The sequence below is a fragment of the Ostrea edulis genome, chromosome 1 (assembly GCF_947568905.1).
Source record: "Ostrea edulis chromosome 1, xbOstEdul1.1, whole genome shotgun sequence".
Lineage (NCBI taxonomy): Eukaryota > Metazoa > Mollusca > Bivalvia > Ostreida > Ostreidae > Ostrea > Ostrea edulis.
In genome coordinates, this window is record NC_079164.1 from 97,209,151 (window position 1) to 97,231,406 (window position 22,256).

A 22,256-nucleotide genomic window follows, 5' to 3' on the forward strand; every position below is an offset into this window, starting at 1 on the left:
GGATACAGCAGTTTGCAGTTGATATCGCATCGTCGATATCGATAAGTTAGAAAGGATACACAGACGAGCAACGAAGCTATCCAACATCAAGAATCTTCCCTGTGAAGAAAGGCTGCAACAACTAAAGTTATCATCACAATACTACAGAAGGAATCCAAGTGTACAATATCTTGTCTGGTAAAGACAGAGTCGACAGAGAGAAGCTGCTGCCGATGTCCAATACAAACAGAGCCAGAGGACACAGTATGAAGTTGTTAAAAAGACACAGTCGTCTCAACGTTAGAAAGTACTCATTCACAGTAAGAGTCGTCAACGATTGGAATAGTCTACCTGACCGGGTCGTGCGTCAGAGGGCTTGGATGATTTTAAGACCAAACTTGACAAGTGCTGGAATTACGAGCAATACCTGACCAGACAATGTGTACAAGAAGATTCAAGCGGGGCTTACAGGCCTAGCCTTTTCCCTGTAGAAAGGGTATTCCGATATCCAGGTATACATATATATATATTAATTATTAATTTGTATTCACCTGAGGATGGATGTTAAAATCCAGAAAGCGCTAGTGATTTAAATATATTTTGGAACTGTATATTTTCCTGCTTTTTTTATTGAATTATATATATATATATATATATATATATATATTCACCAATCAAGGGCCCTCAGGGGGCATATATAAATTAACAATTAAACATTATAACTACATGATACAATTTACACATGTGTACCATAAACACATGTTAAGGGTTTCTACATTGACATAGGTATTGAATTCTCATCACAATACTGATTGGAAATGTACTGTACAATAAGTGTGCTATATGGGAAGTAAAGTAAAACAATATTATAAAATGTTGTCACAAACACAGAGGGTACCATGGGACGGTGCCTGAGCCAAGTCTATCAGACTGACAGTCTTGTACCCTAAGTGTTTAAGACAGCTTATTTATAGTATACACAAAAATAAATACATGATACCACAATATGTACACATGCATACCATATACAGATGTTATATATTCAAGACAGCTTACTTGAGTATTGTATACAATTAAATAGAACTACACAATACGATATACAGATGTATACCATATATACATGTTAAGGGTTTCTACATTGATGTTGGTCTTAAGTTGGCTTATAATACTGATTGAAAATGCGATGTACAACAAGGATGTTACATGGGTAGGAAAATAAAACAATATTATAAAACGTTGTCACGAATACAGGGGGTACCAAGGGACGGTGTCTTTGCCAAGTCAATCAGATTGGCAGTCTTGTACCCTAAGTATTCGAGACAGCTAGCTTATTTATAGATGTGTTTATTTGAAAGCGACAAGGAGTAGAATTATACATACAAGTATAGTTATACAACCCTTAGTATTCTATATCCCTGTTTTTGTAATCATTATACTGATTTGTTTGAGTATTTGTGCATTTTCATTTGTCATGAACTAGATCAACTTTTGATCATTATTCATGTTACAGGTATGTGTTTAGGTTATGTAGTATCTTGTAAACCAGGGTGGGATCTTAAAAACTCCCTGTAAGAGCTGCTAAAGGTGCACAGGCGAATACAGTTGTTACAAACAAATAATTATTTCTATCACACAAATTTTCCGAACTACGTGCAAACAAGACTACTGTCAATATTACCTGTTTAAGAATAAGAGGTTCTCGTTCTCGAATTCAGCCAGAGAACAACGTATTACGACAAGGGTTATCAAAGTCCCGTGGTTCCAAGCGCAATTTGATATCATAAAAACGTCGATGTCATTATGATAAGAACTAAGACATAACTATGTGCGCCGCATAGACAGTAGTAGTCCAGGAAAACTGAATAAACATCCACCAGAACACAAAAACAAAAAAACAAACAAAAACAAACAAAAAACACACAAAAACAAACAAAAAACACACAAAAACAAACAAAAACACACAAAAAACAGACAATTCCAACAAACAAAAAACAGACAAAAACAAACAAAAAACAAACAAAAAACAGACAAAAACAACAGACAAAAAACAAACAAAAATAGAAGTGAAATTGAACAGTGTACCACGGGGTGATACTTACACTTACATTGAAATTAATACGCGAACTGTAGTCATCTTATGGCTAAATCACGTGGTATACCAGTGACTGAAGCTTATTGTTTTGTTTCTTGTGCTATTTTCGCAAGAAACATTGTATGTGTATTTGCCATCTTGATAAAAAAAATCACCCTTGTTTGATGTCACAGAACTTGCGAATTATTTGAGACAATTTTAAAAGCATGTTAGTTATATAAGAAATTGCATTACAAGTGCCAAGGCTGATTTCTTCTAAATTCTGATATGCATATTTAGAAATGTTTTGTTACTTGCATGGTTTTAGACATTAGAATAAATATAGGTGTAAAAATGATTGTTTCCATTCCATTTCCTCCATTCTTTTTCAAATTCATGAATGTGTACTTGTATTTCTTTTTAAATATGACAAAAAATGCAGAATGCATAAGTCAATCACGGAAATTTAGTGTTCAAATGAACATACTATTGAGCTAATTTTTGTAAGTGGAAAAAAGATCCCATTATAACGCGAAACTTTCGCGAATAAACGCGGAACTTCCGAGTTATAACGCGAAAATAATGCGATCTTAGGCGAAACCTTTACAGTATAAAGAATGCTTATAAACACGAAACGTTGGCATACAGTATCTCAATTTTTCAATTAAATACGCTATTATAAAAGGAGCATAAAATAATTTGTTCGTTACATTGAAGAAGAATAACGATAGATTTGTCCAGCTGTACTTTGTAATTTTGTATTGGCATATCTCTTGAGATTATCTTAATGACCTTTAATTCCATTGTACTTAAATTTTGGAACATATTTTGTGCTATTAATTGTCACATAGGAGAGGTCTTTCTAGACAATAACATATGTTCAAACCAAAAGCATATGAAATAACAAAATTATAAAACTGTTACAAAGGTTGCTGTGAGAATTCTGTTGGTTTCCCCCAAAGACGGCAACCAAGGGACATAACCTTTGAAACGTGCGGATTCAACAACGACTAACGTCACCAGGTGCTTTCTGGAGACATCCTGATGGATTTTTCAGGTTATCAAATGAATGAAAAGAAAATGTAGATTAAGCATTGTTTACAAAATAACGTAACACAAATTCAGAGATTTAGAGGTTAATAATCCAACATTCCTTTGAAATTCTGCGACTTTCAACGGGCGAAATATAATACCCCGTATTATAAACTGTTGTTAATTCTAATTACAGACATGAATTCTATTTTACATTCAATTAAACATCAATAACATATTTGCCAAACATTCTGAAATATGTGCGTATAAAGTGTAGTTGTGCCAGTGTGTGTCTGTAGTTCCTTACTTTAAAATTTATGGAGCGCCAAATTAACATAAACTCAAATAATTGAAGATATCTTCAATTATTTGAAGATATCATCAATTCATTTGATGCACGCAACAATTGAATTAAAGATTTCTTCAAATAAATAATGATATCTTCAATTCTGAATTATTGCGCGCATTAATTGAATTGATGATAGCATTAATTCTTCAGCTGAATTGAAGCGCGCTTCAATTGAATTAATGATCTCTTTAAATGAATTAATGATATCGACAAATGAATTTATGCGCGTTACAATTCAATTGAAGAGAGCAATAATTGATATAATGCGCACATTAATTTAATTATTGCTCTCTTCAATTGATATAATGATATCTTTAATTCATTTGAAGAGAGCAATAATTCTTTTAGAGAGAGCAACTATATAATTAAAGATATCTTCAATTCAACATATCCACAATTGAATTAATGATCTCTTTAATTGAATTGTTGCTCTCTTTAAAAGAATTGATGCACGCATTAATTCCTTATACAAAAACATTGTAAATGATTTAAAGATATATTCAATTGAATTAAAGAGATCATCAAATTATTTATACCGAGCTCTAAATTGATTATTGCGAGCAATATTTCTACTAAATTGATGCTCTCATCAAATGAATTGAAGAGAGCAATAATTGGATTAATGCGCGCATCAAATCTATTATTGCTCTCATTAATTGAATTAATGCACGCATCTTCAATTATTTGAGTTTATGTTAATTTGGCGCTCCATAAAGATTACTTGTAAATGCTTAAAAGATAGTCTTCGTTCATAGTATTAATCACGGATTCCTGTTTTACATAATTATATTAATATAGCATATTTCACTTTATAACGCGAAAATTACGCGTTTATTAACGAAAGTGTCGCGTGATAATGCGAAAGTTACGCGTTTATTTGCGAAAGTTGCCTTCTTTCAGCTACCAAAAATGAGCTCAATGGGCGTTCGTATTATACTCTATTTCATTATGAAAAGCGACGACAACGAACAGTAATCAATCTCATAACTAAGTAAATAGATCATTGGGCAAACACGGACCCTGGATTTACCAGAGGTGGGATCAGGTGCCTAGGAAGAGTAGGCTACCCTGTATAACGATCACACTCACAGTGAGCCCAGTATCTTAATCAGGTAAACGGAGTTATCCGTAGTCAAAATCAGTGTGCCTGGAGCGGCCTACCAATCGGTATGAAACAATACAGACAGCATTTGACCTAATGATAGGTTGTATTGAAGAACTAGATAGTTATAACGACCATAGAATTTGCGAAACGTTGACTTTAAACGAGACTGTTGAAATCCCTGTACCATCAACCTGTTTGTCAGTAGCTTGCCTCGATTTAAAAACTGACTATACGCAGAACAAGCTCTTGCGTATCGAATCAGTTGAGATATATAAACACCATATGCAGGGGATAATGGAATATTGCTACATAAATATGGGAAGTTGACGATGGAGAAGCTGAAATCATCCAGTTTGTCTGTGAATGTCAATTATATGAACAAACAAAAAATCAGCTTGCAAAGTCTATAGTCGATATCATAATTATATTGATTATAACTTTACAACCAGATTTTTCCAATTGAACTATGCTTACACCAATATATTAATTAGTTCCTCAAATGGGTCTTTCATCAAATCTGTCACATTGACTGTGCCCTCAAGATCGTCGAAGCTATGATGAAGCTGCACATTTGTGTACATCGTTCTATAACTATATAATTTGTGGTGCATATAGTGTAAGCATTTTTATTTGTGTTATTGTCTAACCTTCCATCAGCATTCTACCAGCTATGTGTCGATTACAGCACCATGCAGAGGCGTAGCTGCCTCGTTCGACCAAGAAAGACAATTTATGAAGCAACCAATGAACTAAGCAGTTTGTGACTAAATTTATTAAATACATAATGATAAATTATTGAATATTCAAAATCTACGGTAAGTGTGTTTTTTTCCCCACAGAAAACTCTAAACCCACAAGCTTCCGTGGACTTCGCAGACATGTGGATTATGTTGGTTTTACGAAATTGGCATAAATGTTCATACCTCTAGACTTACTGCGTATCAACGATTAAATGTTCATACTGTGACGTGTAACCGAGCGGATTTACCAAAATTATTTAAATACAATAAATAATAATACACTAAAGTAAAACTATTTTCCACAATTTAAACTGAGCTAACTGCTCAAAAAATGATTTGTTCTGATTCGTGGGATAAGCCCAGATAACTTCTGAGAACCGTTAAAGAGACAAAAATAATAAAACAATCAATTACAGCTTTGAGACGGAGCAATGATTCTTAGCCAATATAAAAACTCTAAATGGGATGGGGAAAACTTGTTGATTCAGATGCTGGCTCACTTAACTAAGTATGTATCTTTTATTATAAAGATTGTCCTTATTATTAGGGAGATAGGGAAGGAAAAGCTTGTTCAACCACGTCTAATCCCTGTCTAACCTAAGGTGTTTTCAGCTTGTCTTCTACCAACGAAGTGAGGAGCTGCAGTGACTGCGCTCTTTATATACTACCTAGACTGATTTTGATTGGCTGATAACCTTTCTTGATTTTCAATGCATAAAAGAGTTCTAACATATTAATCTGAATTTTCTCTGATCATCACAATACCTCTAGACTTACTGCGTATCAACGATTAAATGTTCATACCTCTAGACTTACTGCGTATCAACGATTATTACTTATTGTATGATCTATGATTTATTCCAAAATAGGACCCAAACGGGCAGAACACTGAACATATATGATTTCAATTACAAATACAATACAGGACTGAACTCCAGTACACAAATACAACGTTCATATTATGTAATTCGTTTGGTCTCTTCAGATAATCAATGCTATCTTCAATTCCTAATTATTGCGCGCATTAACTGAAGCATTGATAGCATTGATTATCTTGCTGAATTCCTGAGCGCTATAATTTAATTGTTTCTCTTTTAACATTAATTGGTGATAGCAACAATTGAATCGATGGTGCTATAATTCCATTGAAGAGAGCTGTAATTCAGTTAATGCGCGCATCAATTCGATTAATGTGATCAATAATTGAATTATTGCTCTCTTCAATTTTAAAAATTGTAGCGCGCATCAATTAATGCGCGCAATAAAAGAATTATTGCTTTCTTCATCTGAATAATGATATCATGAAGAGATCATCGAGTCATTTATACCGAGCTTCAAATTGAATTTTGCGAGCAATAGTTCCACCACAGATACGCTCATCAATTGAATTGATGCGCGCATTAAATCAGTTACTGCTCTCATTGATCAATGGAATCAATGTGCGCATCAAATCTATCATTCCTCTAGCTAGGCAACTGAAATAATGCGCGCATCAAATCTATCGTTGTAGACTTGCTCAAGTCTCTATGTTGTTTTTATTACTTTATCGTTTCGTTAAAATTTTTCTGTGTTTCAGAAGTCTAAATATCTGCTCTCTACCATACTAAATGTCACCAAACATAGAATGTTTGGCATTATTAAAAGTATTAAAGAGAGCAATAATTATTAAACATAAAGACTTGAGCAAGTCTACTATCGTTGCTCTAGCTAGGCAATTGATATAATGCGCGCATCAAATCTATTATCGCTCTCTGCAATTGATATAATGCGCGCATCAAATCTATTATTGCTCTCATCAATTCAGTTAATGCGTGCACTGATTTAATTATTGTGCGTGATAATTGAATTGGTGATATCTTCAATTAAACAATTAAAGATATCTTCAATTAATTGAGTTTATGTTAATTTGGCGCTCCATAGGCTTTTAAATAATTATGATTGACTCAGCATTAATTAAAATAGACGTTGACAGGAATGGGGTCATTCGTATACAGTATTTCCAACGGCACTAAGTGCATGTACCGAGTTAATAAATGGCTAGTTGTGCTGTCACGTACGCTATTAAAATATGTACAGGTGACCATGGTTAAGTCAGACACTGAGACATATGATTATTCAATGGGACATCTGGGGCGGATCCAGAGCATTTTAAAGGGGAGGGGATTTGTTACCCGAATTTTTATTTTTTCCGCTCCTACGACTAATTTTATCAGAAATGTTCAATCAATGCCCCCCCCCCCCCCCCCCCCCCCCCCCCCAATCTGATTAAAATAAGATCTTTGATCCGCTCCGTTATTGTTATGTCGCTACATAACAATAACGGAGCGGATCAAAGATCTTATTTTAATCAGATTGCCCCCCCCCCCGGAGGGGTGGGTGGGGGGTGGGGGGGTGGTGGTGGTGTTGCAATCCCCATGCCCATTCCCACTAAATCCACCACTGGGTGGGGTCAGAATTTGTTGTCAATTTTATCTTGCAATTGGTTTTGTAATAGACTACAGTTCAGTGAACTAAATATTATGAATACCATATATAGTACAGGTTTGGCCATAAGTGAGTCATCATTTCATTTTTTCACTATATATTTAATTGAAAAATGCCTTTTGAAAAATAAACTTATTGCAGCATTGCTTGTAGATCCTTTTTGATGGGCATGATTTAAAGAGAATACAGAATTATTTGTAGTTTCTTCACATAATTTCGAAATAATTCTATCTGTAGGTGTTGCGGTAAAATCACATGTCAAATGCAGAATTGAAATTTTGCGGAAGAACTTTGTTAACAAATTATAGTATTTTAAGGTATAAACATTTGCTTAGTATCATAGGAAAAGAAAACTTGAACAATTTTGCATAAGTGAAAAAATGATGAGAATTGGGACTAAATTGACAGCGCAATTTTTTATTAATTTTTTTTTTCAATGAAATAGTGAAAAGGTGAAATGATGACTCATCATGGCCTCTCTCTCTCTCTCTCTCTCTCTGACCTAGCACCCTGAAACACCAACAGCCAGATACTCTGATAGTTATCGTGTTCACAAGAACATCCCCTAACTAAAAAAAACATCATTATATCGCATGTGAAGAATGTCTTACTTCCATTAAGAACAAGAAATGTAAATGGTCAGCTTGTAGATTCAGAGTGTCCTCAAAAAGAAAATTGAAATTGGTAGATGCTACAATGTTTAGAGAAATGAAAGAATCTGTAACACTTGTACAGAAAATTTAGTTAAAGATGAAATTCACTTCCTTTTTCAATGTGATCAATATAGTTCACAAAGAGAGGATTTATTGAAACTTATGAATTCTAATGTGAATAATTTAACTCGTCTACGGTTCCTGATAAAGAAAGATTGATTGATTATTGTTTAATGTCCCTCTCGAGAATTTTTCATTCATATGGAGACGTCACCACTGCCGGTGAAGGGCTGCAAAATTTAGGCCTATCAGGGCCGTAAATTACATGGAGGTGGAGGAGGCAGCTGCCTCCTCCAACTTTTGAGCCAAAAAAAATTAAAATTTAAAGTTCATTAGAATTTATGTTGTTTCCAATAACTAAGAACATGATACCTCCCTTGAAAAGCATTCCAAATCTTTCTTTTAGAATGAGTTAGTCAAGTAACATCTTAGAAGGCCCTAGAATCAAGGATTTTGCACGAAACGTGTTCAGTGTGCACAAAATGTGCTCAGCGTCTGGGGGCCTGGGCGGCCCCCAGACCCCCGCCTAATTTCCTGCCTCCTCCAAATTGAAGGTTAATTTATGGCCCTGGGGCCTATGCTCGGCGCTTAAGGCCTTTGAGCAGGGAGGGATCTTTATCGTGCCACACCTGCTGTGACACAGGACCTCGGTTTTTGTGATCTCATCCGAAAGACCACCCCATTTTGTCGCCCCTGACGACAAGCAGGAGGAACTGAGGACCTATTCTAAGCCGGATCCCCACGGGATTAAAGAAAACTAAACTTTTTTGGATACTGAATTGTGAAGATACTGGAATTCTTAGTTGCTAAGGCAGATTGTACTTACGTCTTGACGTATTTGTTTGGTACATTGATATCATACTATACGAGGTGCAATGGGCCCCTCCCCCTATTGCATATGTTTGTTCAGTGTAATTTTCTTCCAAACTCATGTATGTCACTTGGTGTGAGTGTATGTTTCATTCTTTCCGTGGAATTATGTCCAATCGTACTTAATGATAATGATAATATTTATATATATAGCGCCCTATATTACTATAAATAACCACTCTCAAGCGCTGCACACAATAAAAATAATACAGGGTGTTATAAACGTAGTAAACGGAAATTATAATAGCACAAAGACAGATAATATCAAAACAATGCTAGAAAAACATCAATAATGTGAAGTAAAATCACTAAAACATGATATGCATGAAAAAAGTTCCACGCCGTACAATCAAATGATATAAAATACAATAGTTGAAATAAATATACAATTATACACTTGAAAAAGTAATGTTAAAATGATGGTAAAAATGTTCAAATTCTGACAAATACTTGTTCATATAAATACTTGATACTAAATACTTTTTAATTGGAAAACAATGTTGTATGGTATACCGTAAACAATAACTTTGTCAGATGACGATATCGATACAATGTTGTATGGTATACCGTAAACAATAACTTTGTCAGATGACGATATCGATACAATGTTGTATGGTATACCGTAAACAATAACTTTGTCAGATGACGATATCGATACAATGTTGTATGGTATACCGTAAACAATAACTTTGTCAGATGACGATATCGATACAATGTTGTATGGTATACCGTAAACAATAACTTTGTCAGATGACGATATCGATACAATGTTGTATGGTATACCGTAAACAATAACTTTGTCAGATGACGATATCGATACGATAATATCATCGTCGTCATGCTACCGTCGATATCGTATTTGGTCTTGGACATATATGTTTCCGCGTGTGTACTTCCGCTACTTGATGTCTGAATTATAAAACGAAATCTAGTATTTTCTATTCTATCATCTAAACTATCGTGTGTCCACAGTTTCAAATACAATTCGCCGCTTTCTTTCAAAGCTGAGGGCGCGTTTGACACTGCCGTTCCCGTTGTTTTTGTGCTCCGTTAGAGTCGTGAATGACGAGAACATATGCACACGTACGTCTTCGACCACACCACCTACAAAAGTGGTGCGGGTTCTCGCAACTTGAACCCCTTCAAGTGATGCGAACTGGGATTTCGGGATCGGCAGGACTTTGTACTCATGCGAAGAACGGTGGTCTCAAACGCACTATGAAAGGGAGAAAGGTGAAAGCGAGTACACATATAAAACAATATCTGTGCAGGCTGTCTCCACGTGAAACCACTATTACAACATGTCAACAGATGTATGGAACATAAAAATTAACATAAACTCATATCATTGAAGATATCTATAATCATTTGAAAATACCGGCACCACCATTTTATTCGATGAGCGCGACGATTCAACTAATCAATGGTATCTACAATTCTAAATTATTGCGTGCATTAATTGTATTGCTAATAGCATTAATTATTCTACCGAATTGATGCACACAATAATTGAATTATTGCTCCTTCAAACGCATTACTGCGTGCATCGATTCAATTAATGCGAACAATAATTGAATTATTGGTCTTCTCAATTTCATTGATGATATCAATAATTCATCTGATGCGCGCAACAACTGTTTTAGAGAGAGGGTGAGCAATTATATATATATATATATATATATATATATATATATATATATATATATATATAATAAGAGACATCTTCAATTCAAAATAACCATGATTAAAATGATGGATCTCTCTATTTGAATTGTTGCTCTCATTGATGGAGCATTAATTCCTTGTACAAAATCGTTGTAAATAGTTACAAATATCTTCAGTTGAATTAAAGATATCATTAAATCATTACACCGAGCTCTACATTAAAAAAATACTGATAACTCAGCAGTACTAAATAGAATTTTTAAATTGGTGGCTGCCAGTTACAGCAAGTGGCGACAACTAGATTAAGGTTACATAATGGGTGGTAGCTGCCCAATTAAATAAAAGGGCGGACGCAAATCAAATCAAGAGGCCATCTCCATTTCAGTAAGTATTGACCGTCGGGTAAATGAAGTGGTGACCCCCATTTAATAACTATCTACCGGCACACACCGGTTTCCATAGTATTGAGGGGTATACTAAGATTTTACCAAGTATGAAAACTACGAAAGCCGGATAGGCTAATTTTTGAAAAATGAAAAAAAATCTAACTCGTTATAACGGTTTACTATCTCGTTTTAACAAGTTATCTCGTTATGACGAGTTAATCATCTCGTTATAACGAGATAATTAACTCGTTATAACGAATCAATCATCTCGTTTTAACGAATTAGGTATCTCGTTATAACGAATTAGATATCTCGTTAAAATGATATATCTTACAGAAAAGTTGTAAGACCTTCTCTTATTCCCAAAATATGAGATTAGTTTGAAAACAAGCATTAGCAATGATACATGTACTTAAACAAATGAACAAAATGTTTTCTTAATCTAGAAATTTCCAAGATAAAAACACATACACGTCAACTTCATATCTTATAAAATAAATCATCAAAGTATATCAATTTGCAGATGTTTGTAACTTTATATATCTGACCGGTAATATTTGAATATTTTTTCGTAATATTTAACAACAGAAATAAATCCAAGCTGCTGTTAGCTTGGTCAGCCCGTACTTACATTTTAACTTATTGGTGGATTGGCATTGTGTACAGGCTCGTATCCCTGTTTTTTAAAGTAAGGGAGAGGACAGTGTTAGGAGAAGTTGACTTCACAGTTGTCTATAATTCTTTACAAGCAAATAGATAAATAAATAAATAAAAATTCAAAATCTAAATAAACCCAACCTTCAAAATCCGGAAGGGAGTGCAAGGGAAAGCACGCACACACACACACAAACTAAACGGCGATTTTTACTCAAAACTCAAACTTCACAATCTTAAATCGTAAAGGGGGGGGGGGGGGGGTAGCAAGAATTCGTCCTCCTCCACACGGGTTCAATTCATAGGGTCAAACGCTGTCTGACGAGTTACGGTGCATGCCAATCGTGACTGTGAGGACGTTCTTTATATATACTACTTTTGACTACGGATTACTCCGATTGCCTGATCAAGATATGAGCTTACCGTGGAGTGTGACTGTCAACGCTCGCTACCTTTACTTGTTCAAGCTTACATCCTTAACATTCGATTCTACTTTGAAAAGAGCGAAAGGGGGGGGGGGGGAGTATAACCCAATGTATTTTATTTTGAATTGTAAAGATAGTTTTTGAATGTAAAAAAATAACGGGAAATGTACGCTGTCAAACACAAGGCCAATGGGCCACATCGTTCACCTGAGCCATCTTAACCATGCCGTTGTTCACGGTCATTAGGTCAAACAACAAATTATAACAAGGTATATATACAAAATATGAAAGCCCTACCTTAAATAGTTCAGGAGATATTAAGTACGTCAGGTTTTTTTTCTTCAAAAATATGTCAAACTCCAAGGTCAAAAGATCAAACACCATTGTGTCACAAAGTCTTGCCAAAGAATATATACACAAAATATGAAAGCCCTGCCTAAATAGTTCTGGATATACTTAATAGGTTATGTTTTCTAAAAACAATGCTACTACTTAAATTGTTTTCAAACTAATCTTAGATTTCGGGAATAAGAGAAGGTCTTACAACGTTTCCGTAAGATATATTATTTTAACGATTTAGCTATCTCGTTATAACGAGATAGCCAATTCATTATAACGAGATAATCAATTTGTTATAATGATTTAATTATCTCGTTATAACGAGATCATTAACTCGTTATAACGAGATACTAACTCCTTATAACGAGATACTAACACGTTATAATGAGATAATTAACTCGTTATAACGAGATACTAACTCGTTATAACGAGATACTAACTCATTATAACGAGATAATTCACTCGTTATAACGAGATAATTTACTCGTTATAACGAGATACAAACTCATTATTACGAGATACTAGCTCGTTATAACGAAATACTAACTCATTATAACGAGATAATTAATTCTTTATAACGAGATAATTAACTCGTTATAGCGAGATACTAACTCGTTATAACGAGATAATTAACTCGTTATAACGAGATACTAACTCGTTATAATGAGTTAGATTTTTTTCTTTCACTTTTCAAAAATGAGCGTCTCCGGTTTTCGTAGAAAACAAACCATCGACAGATAATTTTTTTCATGCCACTGCACTGTCTATCCACAACGACATTGTAAATTAACTTGTGTCCTTTAAATTTGCTATAAATATGCTATGTTTGTTTTTAGTAGTTCAAAACTATCTCCAAAAACAAATGTACCAATGTTACCTCAGAAAAGTGAATGAAGTGAAATTATTTGTCTATTGATGATTTAAAGATATATGTCTACAAATAATCACTACAATGTCATGGACATTTATCTATCTATTCATATATATCTACTTGTATCTATCTATCTATCTATATATCTATCTACTGTATAGGGGGAAGATAAATCGCGGTGGAAAATTTCGCTATATTCGCGACCTACACAAATTTGCGAATTTAAGAAACTGAATATTTTTATATTGATTATTCTTTAATACACAACGTGTTTTTAAAAAAAAAAAAAAAAAAAAAAAAAAAAAAAAAAAAAAAAAAAAAGAGGCCCATGGGCCACATCGCTCACCTGAGTCACCTTGGTCCATATCAGAAGACTTTCCATATATATTTGCATGTAAAACCGTAGTCCCTATTATGGCCCCAACCTACCCCTAGAGGCCATGGTTTTTGCAACTTGAATCTACACTATGTCAGAAAGCTTTCATGTAAATGTGAACTTCTTTGGCCCAATGGTTCTTGAGAAGAAGATTTTTAAAGATTTTTCCAATATATTTGTATGTAAAACTTTGACATCCCCTATTGTGGCCCCATCCTACCCCCAGGGGCCATGATTTGAACAACTTGAATCTGCACTATGTCAGAAAGCTTTCATGTAAATATCAGCTTTTCTGGCTCAGGGGTTTTTGAAAAGAAGATTTTAAAAGATTTTCCCTATATATTTGTATGTAAAACTTTGATCCCCTATTGTGGCCCCATCCTACCCCAGGGGGCCATGATTTGAACAAACTCAACTCTGCACTATGTCAGGAAGCTTTCATGTAAATATCAGATTTTCTAGCTCAGTGGTTCTTGGGAAGAAGATTTTTAAAGATTGTCCCTATATATTTGTATGTAAAACTTTGATCCCCAATTGTGGCCCCATCCGACCCCCAGGGGCCATCATTTTAACAAACCTGAATTTTCACTATATCAGGAAGCTTTCATGTAAATATCAGCTTTTCTGGCTCAGTGGTTCTTGAGAAAAAGATTTTTAAAGATTATCCCTATATATTTGTATGTAAAACTTTGATCCCCATTTGTGGTCCCATCCGACCCCTGGGGGCCAGGATTTTTTAACAAACTTGAATCTGCATTATGTCAGAAAGCTTTCACGTAAATCTCAGCTTTTCTGGTTAAGTGGTTCTTGTGAAGATGATTTTTAAAGATTTTTCCTATATATTTGTATGTAAAACTTTGATATCCTATTGTAGCCCCATCCGACCCCTGGGGGCCATGATTTTAACAATTTAGAATCTACACTATATTAGGAAGCTTTCAAATGAATCTCAGTTTTTCTGGCTCAGTGGTTCTTGAGAAGAAGATTTTTTAATGACCCTACTCTATTTTTACCTTTTCTTGATTATCTCCCCTTGGAAGGTGGCCTGGCCCTTTATTTAAACAATTTAGAATTCCCTTTACTTAAGAATGCTTTGTGCCAACTTAGGTTGAAATTGGCGCAGTGGTTTTTGAGAAGAAGTCAAAAATGTTAAAAGTTTACAGAAGGACAGACGGACGGACAGACAGAATACTGGTGATCAGAAAAGCTCACTTGAGCTTTTAGCTAGGTGAGCTAAAAAAAAAAGGGGGGGGGGGCTTATAATTATTCGAATCTGCGAATTTAAGAACCAGTGAATGCGTCTAAAATGAAAAAGCCACGAAAATTACAACCTGTGAAATTATTCCCCTATACAGTATCTATCTATCTATTCATATTTCCATCTATCTATCTATTCATATTTCTGTCTGTGTGTGTGTGTGTGCGCGTACTTGACAGCCCATCTGGGACTACACGGATATGATGCATACATGAAATCACAAACTGTTGTACTTGCGGCAACTACATTGGAATAAAATTACTGTAACATACCTGTTCTATATAGCATATGTAGCAGACCAGGTTTAATGAGGTGTAGTGGTTAGCTGGGTTCAATCGCTGATGGCCAGATAGCTCAGCTAGTAGAGCACCAGATTGAAGGTTCAGGGGGCCTGGGATCAAATCTCAGTCTGGTCCGTTGCATTTTCTCCCTTCCTGTTACATTTAGTGCGTGCCGTAGACAAGCCCCTGGAACTGACAGGTGAAAATGCCTGCCAGAGATTTAAAAGATTCTGGGTTGATGTCTTCAAGTGTGAAGACATTTAAGGAATGAGGAGTGTATAGCGGTCAGCCGGGTCGATCGCCTGTGGCCAGATACTTCAGTTAGTAGAGTACCTAGCTGACTAGAGATTCAGGGGGCCCGGGTTTGAATCCTGGTCTGGTCTGTTGCATTTTCTCCCTTCCTGTTACAGGGGTAAGGCCAATTAACGATATGATTCAGGCACAATTTAAACATGTACACCAGTAGCCATAACATGCTAAACTTAGGTCACTATTTACCTACTGTAATTTCGGGTCACAACAAATGTCCCTGTAAGCTGCATCATGGGACCAAAGTTTGATGGTCCTAGGCCTCACAGTGCTTAAGATTTGACCCGGATATGATTTGAATATGTGTAGCCATAAGATTCCAAAATGAAGTGACGGTAACTTAATGACGGGTCATGATACTACTTCCCCCAAGATGAAAGGTGAAGATAACGAACAGTGATCAATCTCATAACTCAAATAAGCAATACGAAATAGAGAGTTGGGCAAACACGGACCTCTGGACACACCCACCGTGAGCCATATACATGTATATTGATCAGGTAAATGGAGTTATCCGTAGTCAAAATAAGTGTGCCAAGATTGGTCTAACAGTCGGTATGAAACTCGTCAGACAGCATTTGACCCCATGATACATTGTACTGGCAAACTAGATCATTATAACGACCATAGAATTTGCGAAATGCTGACTTTAAATGAGACTGTTGAAACCCCATGTTGCCATCAACTTGTTTGTCAGTAGCTTGCCTCAATTTAAAAACTGACCATATGCAGAACAAGCTCTTGCGTATCGAATCAGTTGAGATATATAAACACCATATGCAGGTGATAATGGAATATTGCTACATAAATTCAGGAAGTTGACGATGGAGAAGCTAAAATCATCCCGTTTGTCATAAAGTTGAGTTGTTAGTTTGCTGTTAATATCTACTTTCAATAAAATATCTAAGAATGAAGCAGAAGTGGACGACCCTGTGGTGTCTTTTATTTCGAGTTCACAGGGATATATTGAATCGATATATGAATGAAAGTTTTTATTGTTAATAGATAAAACGTCATCAATATATCTAAATGTCGAACTGAAAGCCATAGCAAGAGAATTTTTCTTCTCATGAAGAAGTTTTTGAATAAATTCTGCCTCATATGAATACAAAAACAGGTCAATCAGCTAACAAAGGAGCACAATTCATGCCCATGGGAATTTCAACAGACTGTTGGAAGACCTAATCCCCAAAGACCATGAAGATATTGCCAATGAGGATCTCTAGCATATTTTTCATTTAAACTTCTGAGTACTTGTGCATGGAATCAGAGTGGTGTTTAACAAAATAATTTTTCTGATGACTGCAGTCATGATCACAAGATAGACCATTTTTGTTGAAGAAACAACTGTCTATGATGTCAAAAGGTCTAGTCTTTAATTTACCATTAGGAATGGTCGTGTAAAGTGTTGAATAGTCATACATTTTGATGTTGTTGATTTGAGAAAAGTTTTGCTATTTAAAGTTAACTAAAAGTTCTTTAGAATTGTTTAGAATCCATATTTGATTTACACCACTTCTGGCATATGTAGTCGCACAGTAAGTTTGAAGTTTCTCCTTCACAGCTGTTAACATTTTCGTGAGGAGCAAAGATAGGGGCTTGGTAGAGCACTTACTGGATCCAGCAATGTATCTATGTTTGTAAAGGGTTTTTATGTAGTTTAGGAATCCAGTATAGGTACGGTAACTCATATTCATCCGACCCATAGACTGGGATATTAAATGTGTCAAAACTGAAACATGGTTTTGAAGAATTTCATCATTTGAAAGGGTAGTTGGAGTATAGTACGGTCATCAAAAATGGAATTAATGCAAAGTTCGTTTAAAATATAGTTGTAATAATGAGCCTTACAAACAAAGACAATGTTGTTACAAGCTGTTACAGGATGTATCAACTGACCAAGTTTGATGGTCCTTGGTCTATAACGTACAGGATGTGATCTGAACATGATCCGAGTACGTATAGCCATTAAATTCCAGGAAGGGGTCAGAGTAACCTACTCAATGGTCACAGCTGACGGTGATCCCTTTCCCACAAGATTCATCACCTGACCAGAATTGATGGTCTTAGGTCCCATAGTGTGAAAATCACTTTTCTTCACTGGAGAAGTCCATTCGCGGTGCTTTAATTTCTTCACTTCAGAAGTCTATAACAGATGAATTAATTAGAATAGAGACTTGAAGGAAATGCAGAGGTTCTGAGAATGGTCAAGGAGAAAAGGTTACAATGGGAATAGAAACAAGAGTCCAACAGGCCTTATCGGTTACCTGCAGAGAACTAGTTAAAAGTATCACTAGTCCCAATAGCTAAACTTTTTTTTTGTTCTAAAAATATTTAAGCTAAAATACAATTTATGTCCCCCTTGCCCCAATGATGCTTCATGCCAAATTGAAAAGAATTAGAATGGTAGTTATCATGCAGGGAGTTAAAATGTTCAATTGTTAACGTATTTCGCATGACGGACGACGACGCGGACGTGGACCAATTGCAGAAAAGTTGTCAGTGGTGAGAAAATGGCCAGTATACCTACCGACAGAAAATGGCTCCATCAGCTCCTACTATAGCTGATTTGTCTAACACTTTGTGCCAGGACTGTAGCTCTGTTGAATGTTCCCTCAAAAGGACAATGGAACTAATATAAAGAACAGAAGACCAGTGTAGGGTACAGTATATAGAGAACTTCTACTGCCTTGCTAGTAAGCTAGCTTATCTAGTGATGTGGTAAAGTATCTCTCTTGATCACGCAAGTAAAGCAATGGCGAAAGTGTTCAGACCACTGCATGTTACAAAATGGTGGCAGTTTAGTAACTCTAAGACTGATGTTTGGTGGGAGACCTGCTTCTGGTAGAGACTCTTCAGAGCTCTGTGAACTTGTGTCAATGAAAGGGTATGGTTTTGTCTGGAGAGGTGCCAAATAATCAGAGGCTTCCCTGAGTGAAGAAAAAGAATAAAACGAAAAGGGAAACTTCTACGGCCTTGCTTTTCTAATAAAGTGGTAAAGTTTCTAGCTCTCCTGATCAGCAATGGTGAACGTGTTCAGTTACAAATCAATTCGTGAGGTAAATTGACAGATATTACGCACATAGGGCAAAACTCATATACTAAGTGGGGAGAGGTAGACGATCGACAATATTCAGATATGAATTTCTGCGAAACGGTGATGAAGGAAATGTAACCTGAAATGCCATTTACAGTGAAACACTAATGCCCTCCTCCCTCCCCTATGGCAGCAAAATAATTCTGGTACCAAAAATAAAGTCTTATCACAAGAATAGGAGTCCAAACCCTGACATTAACCATTCAAAAGTTGTGGCCAAGGCTAAAGTAGGTCAAACCCCAAGGTCATGAGGTCAAAACGTTTTGGTCCTATCAAAAGGAATATGTGTGTAATATGAATTTAAAGTTATGGAGTTATTTACTTAGAAGGGTTTACCAGACCTCAATAATCGGTAATTCGCGGGTATATAGTTTTCTGTCTGTCCAGCTGTCTGTTACTTTGTCTGCAAAAACTTTAATCTTGATCATAATTTCTGAATGGATGGTGATAGTGCCTTCAAGGCCTTGCTTTTGGTACCAACATATTTGAAATCTTGACCTTGGTATTTGACCTAATTTTGAAAAACTTTAACCTAGGTTATAACTTTTGAATGGTTAGTGATATGTGTATTCCTTGTAACAAGACCTCTCTTTAGGTACACAAATTTTTGACCTCTTGACCTTGGATTATGACCTACTTTTGAAAAATATTAACCTAAGCCATAACTTCTGAATGGTTGGTGATAGGGCTTTCATATTTCAATCGTATATTCCTTGGTGACAAGCCATTTCTTTGAGTACCGGAATTACTTTGCTGCCATATGAGGACATCAGTGTAAATTTACAAATACATCATGTTATTTGTATCAAGTGTCCTTTACAATAAGGTCATATAAGGAAAACTCCACGATCTTTACTCATTGATTAAGTTTTTGGTTGTTCATTTTGCATTTGTGTGTATTTCTTGTTTGATTTGTCATCTTATTTAAATCAACCTGCCCTCTCTTCCAAAAGAAAGAGGAACTAAATACTTCAGGAGATATCTCTAACTGTTAACTGCAATAGATCTACTTGACCAATTTCAATCAGACCTAGCAGAAAAAACAGTACTCATTGGTAAAATGAATTTATACCATGTTGTTCAAACAAAGCAACCATTGCTAGAATTTGTATATACATACATATGTAACAGGAGCAGAGAAAATGCAATGGACCAGACCTGAATTTGAACCCGGACCCCCTGAATCTCCAGTCAGGTGCTCTACCATGAGCTATCCGGCCACCGGCGATCCAACCCGGCTGACCGCTACATTCCTTCCTCCTTAAATTGCCTTTGCCATCCAAGACACTCAACCCAGATATTCATGCCCCCTTCAAAAAAAAGGGGCATATTGGTTTGCACCTGTCGGTCGGTTGGTAGACCACAATGTTGTCCGCTCAATATCTTGAGAACCATTCACTTGATGATAATGATATTTCATATGTGGGTTGGTTATGAGTAGAAAAGGACCCCTCTTGTTTTTCAGGTCAAGAGTCAATTTACTCTGGACATAGGAATATACTGTCCGCTCAATATCTTGAGAACTCTTTGCTTGACAGACATCAAACATCAAACTTGGTACACTGGCATATCTTTAGAAGAAAATGACCTCTATTGATTTTGAGGTCACATGGTCAAAGATCAAACTGGACATAGGAATATACTGTCCACTCAATATCTTGAGAACCCTTTGCTTGACACACATCAAACTTGGTACACTGGTACATCTTCAGGAGAAGATGACCCCTATTGATTTTGAGGTCACAAGTTTAAAGGTCAAGGGTCAAACTGGACATTGGAATATACTGTCCACTCAATATCTTGAGAACCCTTTGCTTGGCAGACAACAAACTTGGTACACTGGTACATCTTCAGCAGAAGATGACTCCTATTGATTTTGAGGTCACATGGCCAAAGGTCAAACTGGACATAGAAATACATGTATACTCTCCACTCAATATCTTGATAACCCTTTGCTTGACAGGCATCAAACTTAGTGCACTGGTACATCTTCAGGAGAAGATGACCACTATTGATTTTGAGGTCATATGCTTAAAGATCAGTGGTTGAATTGGACATAGTAATATATTGTCTCCTAAGTTTTAAGATTTGCTTAAATGACAACAAACTTGGTACACTGGTATAGCATAAGGAGTAGATGACCCCTATTGATTTTTAGGTCATATGGTCAATCCCCTCTTCACATAGGAAGATAGTGTTTGCTCAGTATTTTGAATTGATGATACTACTATCAATTAAATGATGTGTGTGTGTAACCCTTTTCAATTTTGCAACATGGGGGGGGGGGGCGCATATATGTTTTATAAACATCTTTTGTTTTTTGCCTCTGGCAGGACTTTTGCCTGTAAAGGTTACAGGAAGGAAGAAAATGCAATGGACCAGACCGGGATTCAAACCCAGGCCCCCTGAATCTCCAGTCAGGTGCTCTACCAACTGAGCTATCTGGCCACCACTGATCAAACCCGGCTGACCACTACATATATATCAGCCTGGTTAGCTCAGCGGCTAGATCACTTTTAATGTAAGGGTCCCAGCTTTGATCTCTGGCTGTTGATTCTCTCCCCTTCTGTGCTACAATAACTTGTAATACAAAAGAGTTGATTTTACACTTTTACAAGCCACAACCAGGAACTATCGAAACTCTAAAACAAACCCGGTAATATATACCCCAACACGATAGGATGCAAGTGAAATGTCACAAAAAATTATACATATAAATTTTTGAGAAATGTTGCGCATGTCCCAAGATGTAGCCTCTACCCACGTTTGGTCTAAAAGAGTTCATCGTTACTTTAGAACGTGACCAAGTCCAGGGGTGGTCGATGTAATCTAGGAAAGGAGAAGATTTTGGGCTGGACTGGGAATCAAACCCAAGACCCCTGAATTACTAGTCAGGTGCTCTAACCACTGAGCTATCCAGGCCGATATCCACAGTCCGTAAAACCCTAACAGTAACTACTACACACCAGCAGGTGGTTAGCAGGAGAGATGAGGGTCAATAACTTGGGATGGCAACTCATGTAGGAGAAGAAACTCTCTGATAGATATGAATATTCATTAGCCACAACAATGTAGCTCTCTTTGAATTTTTTAATATTCCGACATTTTCGGAATCTCAAAACAAAAACAAAAAGTCAGAGAGGGCTACATTATTGCAGCTAATGATTCATATATATATTTATAATATAGGTCTGTACTTTAGTCCGATTGATGATTCATCAGTTTGGTTTGGCAATCAATCTAGAAAAAGGA

The 22,256-nt window shown here is 36.0% G+C and overlaps 1 long non-coding RNA gene and 1 other non-coding gene across 2 annotated transcripts; both read right to left on the reverse strand.

The window, feature by feature from the left end:
• Positions 1-11,071: 11,071 nt before the first annotated feature.
• Positions 11,072-19,094, reverse strand: LOC125672031 (uncharacterized). Its single transcript, XR_007368814.2, has 3 exons — positions 18,438-19,094; positions 15,590-18,053; positions 11,072-12,134 (listed from the first exon to the last, which is right to left on the reverse strand). It is a non-coding gene; the product is annotated as an uncharacterized LOC125672031 (long non-coding RNA).
• Positions 19,095-21,379: 2,285 nt separating this feature from the next.
• Trnas-gga (transfer RNA serine (anticodon GGA)) lies at positions 21,380-21,452 on the reverse strand. Its single transcript has one exon. It is a non-coding gene; the product is annotated as a tRNA-Ser (tRNA).
• Between the last annotated feature and the right edge of the window lie 804 nt (positions 21,453-22,256).